Source organism: Glycine max, chromosome 12, assembly GCF_000004515.6.
Source record: "Glycine max cultivar Williams 82 chromosome 12, Glycine_max_v4.0, whole genome shotgun sequence".
NCBI lineage: Eukaryota > Viridiplantae > Streptophyta > Magnoliopsida > Fabales > Fabaceae > Glycine > Glycine max.
In genome coordinates, this window is record NC_038248.2 from 12,306,930 (window position 1) to 12,316,804 (window position 9,875).

Consider the following 9,875-nt stretch of genomic DNA (forward strand, 5'->3'; position numbering starts at 1 on the left):
AATCAATATCAAAGAAAACATGGATGAAATCACAATTAAAAAGCACAACTACCTATCTTTCAGAGTCCTTTGGTTAATTTGTCTTGTCTCCTTATGTGGTGGGGTTTTGTTTAATAATCTTATACTTTTGCCTTCCAAAAAAAACTTATCACTAATCCTCTTTTCATTAATCCAATTTTGTATGTTATTGTATAAAAGATCATGGGTTCTCCACCTGCCCCCACTACTACTCCTCCTCCTCCTCCTCCTCCTCCTCCTCCTCCTTCTCCTCCTTCTCCTCCTCCTCCTCCTCCTACTTCGGACGCATCGGCTTCGACGTCTGCCGTGAAGCGGACACGCAAAGCCTCACGCCTACAATCGTTGTCCACTAGACCACCTGGTGTTGAGTGACCAGTGGTGCATGTTGATCCTGCTACAAGGAAGGCCGACGGTCCCCACAAGAAGAAATTAAGAACATATTTGGGGATTGTGGTACGTGATAAGGTGTACATCACCTACGAGAACTGGAAGGAGGTCCGTACTACTCACGAAACGATCCTGAGACCGGTGACTCTGACAGGTGCGGCTTGTACATAGAAGCAGATCCTGCCCGCCTGGTTGCCATCGAGAGAGTTTATGAGGGATCCACTATTGTTCATAACACTCCTTTGTTGCTTGGCCAAGTAAAGGTGAGTGTGGAGGAGGTTAGAGATGCAGATGCTCCAGTTCCTGTACCCACTGATGAGGTTTCCTTAGTGGGCCAGGCACTTCACACCTTCCTTGCTTGGCCGACACATCTGGTCAAGTCTTTATCACAGCAGGTACTTATTGTCCTTACTATATGTTTCTTCTTTTCAAATTAGGCTATTTAACTTTGTTTCATGAACAGGTAGCTGTGTCTCCGCCAAAACCACCTCCGAAGCCCGATCCGGAGGTTGATGATCCGCTTTATCTGATGACATTGACCATCCCAGAGCTTTTCTTGAGGCCTTATTAGGTTAGATGGGATGCCACCGTGTTCGGGGTCGTTAATCCAGATTTCCCCCTGTACATAAAGCACGAAGACCTCTCCGAAATCGCACACGGTGGTCAATGTCTCAGCATATCAGTGTTACAGTTGTGGATTCTGTAAGTCTTTATATAAAAGGCTTTTATTTACCTAAGTTATGGCTTTCAATTCATAAATATTTACCTTTGACTTAACATAAACAGGCATCTCACTGAAACATGTATGCGAGCGGGGAATTCTGATATCTATGGATTCCTCGAGCCTCAGTCCATTCAGAGGTCTGGGTAATCGCAGTTTGAATCTGAAAGTTACATAAAGAGTTGGATGCAGAGTTCACAACGCGATGTGTATCTTGGAGCCTACCTAAATGGGTAAGTCACAAAATAACAAAATTTAATTAATGTTTACTAATGTACTAACCCATTTTAGGTTCCACTGCAGCGGACATTGGCAGATGGTGGTCATCCTGCCCAAGGAACACTTAGTTGTCTGGTTTTGTTCATTGCATAACAGGCCAGACAACTACCTTAAGGGGATTATTAATAGGTTAGTGTTCTTTTCAATACATTTGCATTGTAATACCTCAACGTACAACACCAGTTTTTAATTGTTACTCATATGGAACAGTGCTATCAAGGGTCTTGATGATGCTCCACAGCCTAAATCAAAGGCTCCTGCTAGGTGGATTGTCGTCAAGGTACATCATTTACATAAAACTTCCACTTATATATATTCCTTTATATGTATGTACACTAGTTGTTTAATTAATATCCAAATTTCATTATGTATTTAGTATAATAGACAAAAAGGAACTACTGAGTGCGGCTACTATGTCATGCACTGAATGTCCACCATCATTTTCGGAAGTTTTAGAAATAATTGGGAAGTGGTAAGTTTATTTCAAAGAAAATCGATTTATTTATAATTTGTATTACATTATTAACTTAATATAATTTATTTAATCATGCAGTATTTTAACGACTCTAGACCATTGGAGTCCGAGAGATTAAAAGCATTGCGGATTCAGTGGGCACAGTTTTATCTCCGAGTTAGAGATCAGGCCTAGGATTTAGGGACATTTTTTAACATTTTTTACATTTTTTACATTTTCTATGTAACACGAACATTGAATTCATTTGTTGATTGTTCTTTATAATATATAAATCAATTATTTGATGTTTATTATCATTAAAACTGCTTGAAAGCAGAATAAAATGTTTATTTGCTGTGAATTGGGCCTCCTGAAATTGCATTTGATAGGTACAATTTTGGGTTTACTGTAAAAACAGAAAGTATATATAAAAAAAATATTTGAAAACAACATCGGTTATTAACAAAAACCGATGTTAATATCATAACCAACATCGGTTATAATAGAAAACCGATGTTAACGTTTGTATATTAACATCGATTTTTTGTGTATAACCGATGTCAGCGTTTGTATTTTAACATCGGTTATCTGTGGATAACCGATGTCAACTATTGTACATTAACATCGGTTAATTATAAATAATCGATGTGAATATTTGAATAGTAACATCGGTTATTTATAATTAACCGATGTTATACACAAAGAACTACATCAAATAAGTGTAAGCATCATCAACGTTGACATCGGTTTTCTAGAAAAACGGATGTTAAGGGCATACATTAACATCGGTTATTCTAGAAAACCGATGTTAAACTAACATATTAACATCGGTTTTATTGGAAAACCGATGTCAACGTTCATCATGCCTACACTTTTTTTGCTGTTGTTCATTGTGTTTAACATCGAGTATTTGGAGAACCGATGTTGTCATATGTATGTTAACATCGGTTCTCCAAAACCGATGTTAACATTCATACATTCAACATCTTCACTTTCAACATCGGTTTTAGAACCGATGTAGAATGTTCTAAATAACCGATGTTGAAAGTGTATTTTCTAGTAGTGTTTTCTCTTTCACTTACATGCAATGCGTATGGATATCTGGATTTATATGGCGCCAAGGCGTTACGAGCCCAAGAAATTAGGCATAGAGCCTTCATAATTGGCACCTAGCCAAATACTTTGCACTTAGCTTGGATCAAACACTACATAAAGATTTATTGGAGGCAAAAATCACTTACAAAAACCACAAATACAACACTCTTTTTTCATATTTCATGTTGTTTACACAACATGCTAGTCCATCTCCCATCTCATCATATATAGTTCATGGTAAATTTTCAAAAAATGCAAATGGAATGTTTCCACATTCCAACTTGTAGAGTTCCATAAAGATGTGTAGTTTCAGGTAAAGAATACAAATTAGACCTAATCACGTCCATAAAAATACAGAAGTCACAAGTTATAACCATTGCCAGAGATGAGTGAAAGTATAACAACTTAGACGAGAAAATTTGTTATAATTCACACAAAGCTCAAAATGCTAAGCAGTCAGTTATGTCATAACCTAGACATGTAGAACTATTACATAGTAAATTGTCTTAGCTAAAAACTCAGAATAAGACATTCAACATGACACATATAAACAAGGCACTTACAAGAACATAGTTTCAGCAATATGTCGAAATCTCCACGCACAATTCTAAAACATACATACAAGACTAAGGATTGGATTTTGTTTTAAGGAAAGTTATGAACTTCTAGTTATTGTGTAAGGTAGGTCATAAGTCACTAATTCAATACATATGAATCACATGCCTTAAATAGTCCTATTTTTATCTGTTATGCATAAAACTAATAGAACACATAATAGAAATTGCTATAGCAACATTTGATGTTCTTGAAATTTAATTCAGGTCTATAGGGGTAAGGGAATAAACTTTAAAGATTATTGAGATCGTACAAATATATTTGATTATTTTTTAACTTACATAATTTTAGGAGATAAGAATTATGCTCTTTAATTGATCATTTTATAGCTTTAATTGAGTTTTAAAGTGTATGATTCTTATTGCATATATTAGCGATTAGAAAATCACTAATTTGAGATACGTATCACTAAGACTTAAACTGTTCTATGATCATGAATATATCTATAATAAGGATCATAGACTTTAAAACTCAATTAGAACTAAAAGGATGTTACAACTAGTCTAGTCAAACATGCATAAATGATCTTGAATGTAATTTATTACTAGACACACCAACAAGGCAGTAAATATGTCAAACATGTATATAGATATATCCAAATTTTAAGATGTGTCAAATTTCAATGGAAAATTCACCCAAAAAAATAATGAAAGTTTACCTTATACGAGTACTAAGTTTCAACGGTAATTAAATGTATTTTTAAACAATCAATTGTTTTTTATATGAAAAAAAAGCAATTGTTTTTCTTTAAAAAATGAAAGATTGTTGCCTAACAAAACCACCTAATGGGAAACATTTTTTCTCACCATAGCAGTTTTTTCATGCTGTTTTGCATATCTCTCCACATAATCCACACAATTAAACACACTATATTTCTTACTATCTCCTTTTCATTTCTCATATAATCCACACAATCAAACCATCATTCTTTTACAAAACAGAGGGACTAAAATAGTGAATGAAACACAAAACAAAAGAAGAGAAAAAGTAGTAACAGCGCAACAAGCAAGAATAATTCAAGGAAAGTGGCTTGCTTCTATTCAAATCGTCACCGTTACCTATTAATTCAGAAATTAGTTGATAAAATCCATCACAACCCATGCAGAAAAGACGTGCATTCTAACAAGGTTTTGGAGAATTCTGGCGGGCCTATGCCTTTAACATGTTCAATTGCCTTTTCCAAATCCACGAAAGAAAAAATAGAGTTGCGGTGGGACCCACTTCTGTTGATCTTAATTACTCTCTTGGAATTCATTTGATATAATGAGAAAAAAAATGAAATTGAGATGAAAATTGTAAAATAAAAATAAAGTATAAAAATTTAAATCTTATCATATTTTATTGTTTAATTTTTTGCGCTTTCTTATATATTAAAAAAACATAGCATCGGTCTTTTGTGTTTTTCTTTTCTCTTTGAGAACAAACTAGTCACTGACCCGTGCATATGCATTGTTTTTTTTATTTAGCAATTTTAGAATTTTTTTATTGAATGGTGAAAAAAAAAGAAATATAACAGTTATTATAACATGCAGTATTTAAAGAAACATTTAAATAATTACAATAATATTGGAGCATAAGATTTAAGATGAGAAAACCATAACAAACATTGTTTGTAAATTAAAGAAACAATAACCAAATGTAAAGTAAGGGTGCTTTTTTTGCTTAATTTTTCAAATATAGTAGGAACACACAAAAGGTAGAATAAATAAATGGATAAAATTAGAAAATAATAGAAAGGAAATGAATATGGGAGAGAAAGTTGATAAAAATATAGATTAAAATGAAATATATATTGAAGAGTTTATGACATTGAATCTTTATCTATCTTCTCTAAATAATTAAATCCCCTAAAATTGAAGAAGCATACCTTACTTTAGCTACTGTGTATAAAGTTACAACAGAACAAAAGCAACATAAGCTTATAAACTTGGATGTTATTTACAACCGTCAAAATCCAAAAAAGTTGAAATAAAAAATTTCTATTAAGAGGAACAAAAATACTTGCATCATTTGGATCTTTTTCAATCATCCCAATGTAGCTCTTTTTCAATCATCCCAATGCATCATTATATTTACCTTGTCAGGTTTTTGAATTTGCATAATAGTGACATGTAGGAATTAATTTAAAAACATCTCCTGAACAGAAAAACATTTTCCTTCATCAAGAATAATTTAAGAATTATACCATTGTAGGTTTCCTCCTAAAATTAATCGATAAGTATTTTAAAAATATAAATAAAAGCCTCATTTTTTTCATAAAGATTACAAAGCAAAACCAATGAAAGAGAAAGAAAAAAATGGAAAATCAAATTACCTCCATTGGCGTTCCTGTCACAAGTTTTGCATAGCACTGCCAATGAAAGAGAAAGAATTAAAATAAAAATAAAAATTTCAGTTTTTCAAAAACTCTACACCTAAGTTCCTGTTTTTAGGATCTCAAAAACTATTAATTAAAGGGGAGGGAAAAATAAAAAAGAAAACTCACAAAGCATTGGTGTGCTGTATATCAGCCTCAAGTGCTTTAAGGGAATCCTGGTAAGGTAGCAATTATTGTATAAATAATTTTCATAATAGTCTCTTGATAGGGAATTAATATGTTAACAAAGATGCATTGAAATTCAATCTAATAGGGAAATATTTCACATTGTTCTTGTCCAGAGTTACTTACATAAAATATAATCATGTATGCCCAGAATATTTGTTTTTCAAGTGTATGCATCAACCATCACGACAAATGTTTATAATTTGTAGTTTGTAATTAGTGGCACACATGGTCAAAGAAAGTGGGAAAAAAATAATCTGAAATTGAATAGCAATCCTAATCCATAAACTAAGCAGCACATTGAATGTCAAAGCAAGAGGACCAAACTATTTTTTCATACAACTTACAATGTAGAGTGAAAGCAGAGAGGTAACCATTGCAATATAAATAAAAACCTAATTTTTATGCCCCACTTAGGGACCACAACTCAAAATACAACCAAGAATATATAAAAAAAAATTCAAAAAGAGAGAGAGATAAATAAAAGAGTGTTAGCAAAGTAATTTCAAAAAGATGACCTTTGGTATTTGCCACCTACCAGTAGAGTTGTCAAAAAGTACCACTTTTTTTAACTTACACCTGAATTCTAAAAGTGAAGGTACAAACCATTTAAAAAAAGTTATCGTGAGTCATTCCAAAAGGTAGAATAAATAAATGGATAAAATTAGAAAATAATAGAAAAAGAAATGAATATGGGAGAGAAAGTTGAAAAAAAATATAGATTAAAATGAAATATGTATGTATCTTCTCAAAATAATTAAATCCCCTAAAATTGAAGAAGCATACCTCAGTTTAGCTACAGTGTATAAAGTTACAACAGACCAAAAGCAACTTAAGCTCATAAACTTGAATGTTATTTACAATAGTCACAATCCAAAAAAGATGAAATTAAAAATTTCTATTAAGAGGAACAAAAATACTTGCATCATTTAGATCTTTTTTAATCATCGCAATGCCAATGCAGCTCTTTTTCAATCATCACAATGTATCATTATATTTACCTTGTCAGGTTTTTGGATTTGCATAACAATGACATGTAGGAATTGATCTAAAAACATTTTCTTCCTGAAAAGACAAACATTTTCCTTCATCAAGAATAATTTAAGAATTATACCATTGTAGGTTTCCTCCTAAAATTAATCAATAATTATCTTAAAAATATAAATAAAAGCCTCATTTTTTCAAAAAGATTACAAAGCAAAACCAATGAAAGAGAAAAAAAATGATGATGCTAAGTAACTCGAAATCTAGAGATTGGCAAGAATAGTACTGCAAAAATAAGAAAATATAAACAGGTTTATAGAATAAATTAATTTCAATACATAAATTAATACAATAAAAGTACCAACAACATTGCATTGAATAGATGCTATGAAATTAATTTCAATATATACATAAGAAAATACCATTAGCGTACTGCAAACCTACCTATTTGAAAGGCAAGACCTGAAATTGAAGAGCAGTCAAGACCATCAGTTAGCCAAAGCATAAAAGGATAATTTTCTTACTTAACAAAGTAGTAAAACACTTGGTATCATCTTTTTATCCTAATCCAACATACCTGGTTTAAGAACAATAATGTCTCAGATTTTGTATCAAAATTCTCTTTCTTTATTATAGTTATATTAAAGAAATAAAGATAATTAACTAAATTATTTAATAAAGATTAGTCATTATAAAAAAAATTGATAGTATTTTCATACTAATATGATAATGTATCCTAAAAGTTAAGCCTGTTCAAACAATGCTATCCAAAACATAATTCAGTTGTGTAGTAATGCACATACTATAAATTTATAGTATTTTAACATATTGATTGACCATCTCACTAACACCGTATAATTCACTAATATCAATTCAATAGAAGGCCAGAGAAAGAGAGGGAGAGAGAGAGAGAGAGAGAGTTGTGCAATAGCACTCAATCACACATAGAGATTGCACGCACCACTCATTGTTAATTTTCGGTCAGCAACAAATATGTGTCAACATGAGTAGCCTCTTTTTCTCCCAAGAAAATGCTGTCTTTGCATGTGAATTAAATCGTGAGTCATTTATTGGACCTCCCCTTTAGCAATTACCTACAATTTACAATTATTTGTAGAGAGAAAGCGGAATGTAGCTATAAGTGTCAAATGAATACTCACGAATCATTATCATACCACTTAATACTCAATATTTAATAAAGAAGAAAGAATCTAATTTTCACCTCAGAAAAATTCATAAGAGTTCCCCTCTTTGCAAATGATAACATCAAATATTTTTAAATGAAAATGAAAGATCTGAAGATATTGATCATAACATGTATTTTGTGACAAAATCCAGATACATATGCACACACAATCAGTGATTCATGTCAGCAAACATCATATAGAAAGGACAAAAATGGTAAGAAGGATCACAAACTCCACGAAAAACCAACTCAACTATCTAACATAGAATAATCACAAAAAAATGGAAGAAGGACCACCAGTTAGCCAAAGGTTATTAGATTAGATATTATAAAATTATTATATTAGATTAGATGAGCGAATATTTGGTATTGATTTCTCAAATATCATTTCTCTTTTTAAATTGAAATTAAATCCATAAAATGTCTTTGTATTAGTTTTTAGTTTGTGAATTGTGGGTTGGGTGAACTTGCCTTGTTACTTCTTGGTGCCACAGTGAGAAGAAAAAATAGTGACAACAAAAATAGTGAGAACTGGAAGATCGATTTGTTATCTAAGAATTATGGGAATTTTTTATGATATAGATGTTATTTCAATTCAATAGCTTAATTGGTTGTTTCTCTATTTTTGGCTTAAAGTTTAAACTGAAGCCAGTATTGTAATGCATGTATATATAGAATTGGCTTGGTTTAATTTGGGTGTTGTTTGGTCATGCATGTTTAAGGCCATGGTCACAAGCTATGTATTAGGCATATGCTTATTTTGCATTTGGGGAACTTTATATCTACATTCTTATCAGGTTAAGTGGAAAATGTTTGCTATAAAAATGATTATGTTAAAAGGCAATTGGATTAAAGACTAAGCATAAATTAAGCACTCACCATGTGCCTAATTGATGTGTTCAAGTATTTTCATACAAAAATCCTAGGAAGATTGACGGTGTTACCACATATAAAAAATAAATCAATTGCATAATTAAGGTTCTCTACAATTGTAAGGTTGAAAAGGAAATCATTTTCCTTCATTGAGAATAATTTAAGAATTGTACCATTGTAGTTTCCTTCATGAAATTATTAAATAAGTATATTAAAAATGAAAAAACTAAAAAACATTTAAAAAGACTAATTAGCAGGCAACATATATTTGCTAATTAAACCATAATTGTAACATCCCATTTTTCATAAACTAATTTAAAAAGAATTGTTATTTATAAATAAATAAAGCTTAAAAAAATGATTATGTTTTTCTAAAGAAATAAATAATGAAAAATAATGGTTTGAAGAAAAAAAATTTGATTTATTCATTTGATAGGGAATAAAATAGAGTTTCTTTTTATAAAATATTAAAAATAAATAGAGTAATAATAAGTTGTGTGTACCCTAGGTATAAATAGCGATGTTAGGTCAGTTTTAGACTCACGATGCCTTTTCTTTCCCTCATTTTCGTTTTCTCTCTTCTCCTCTCCAAAACCCTTTCTTTTTCCGCAGCCCATAAAACCTATCTCAGAAAAATGATGATCTTGGACTCATTCACCGTTGGATCGTCGCGAAATTTGAGTACCACGTTCGCAACCAAATTTTGAGCATTCTCACCGTT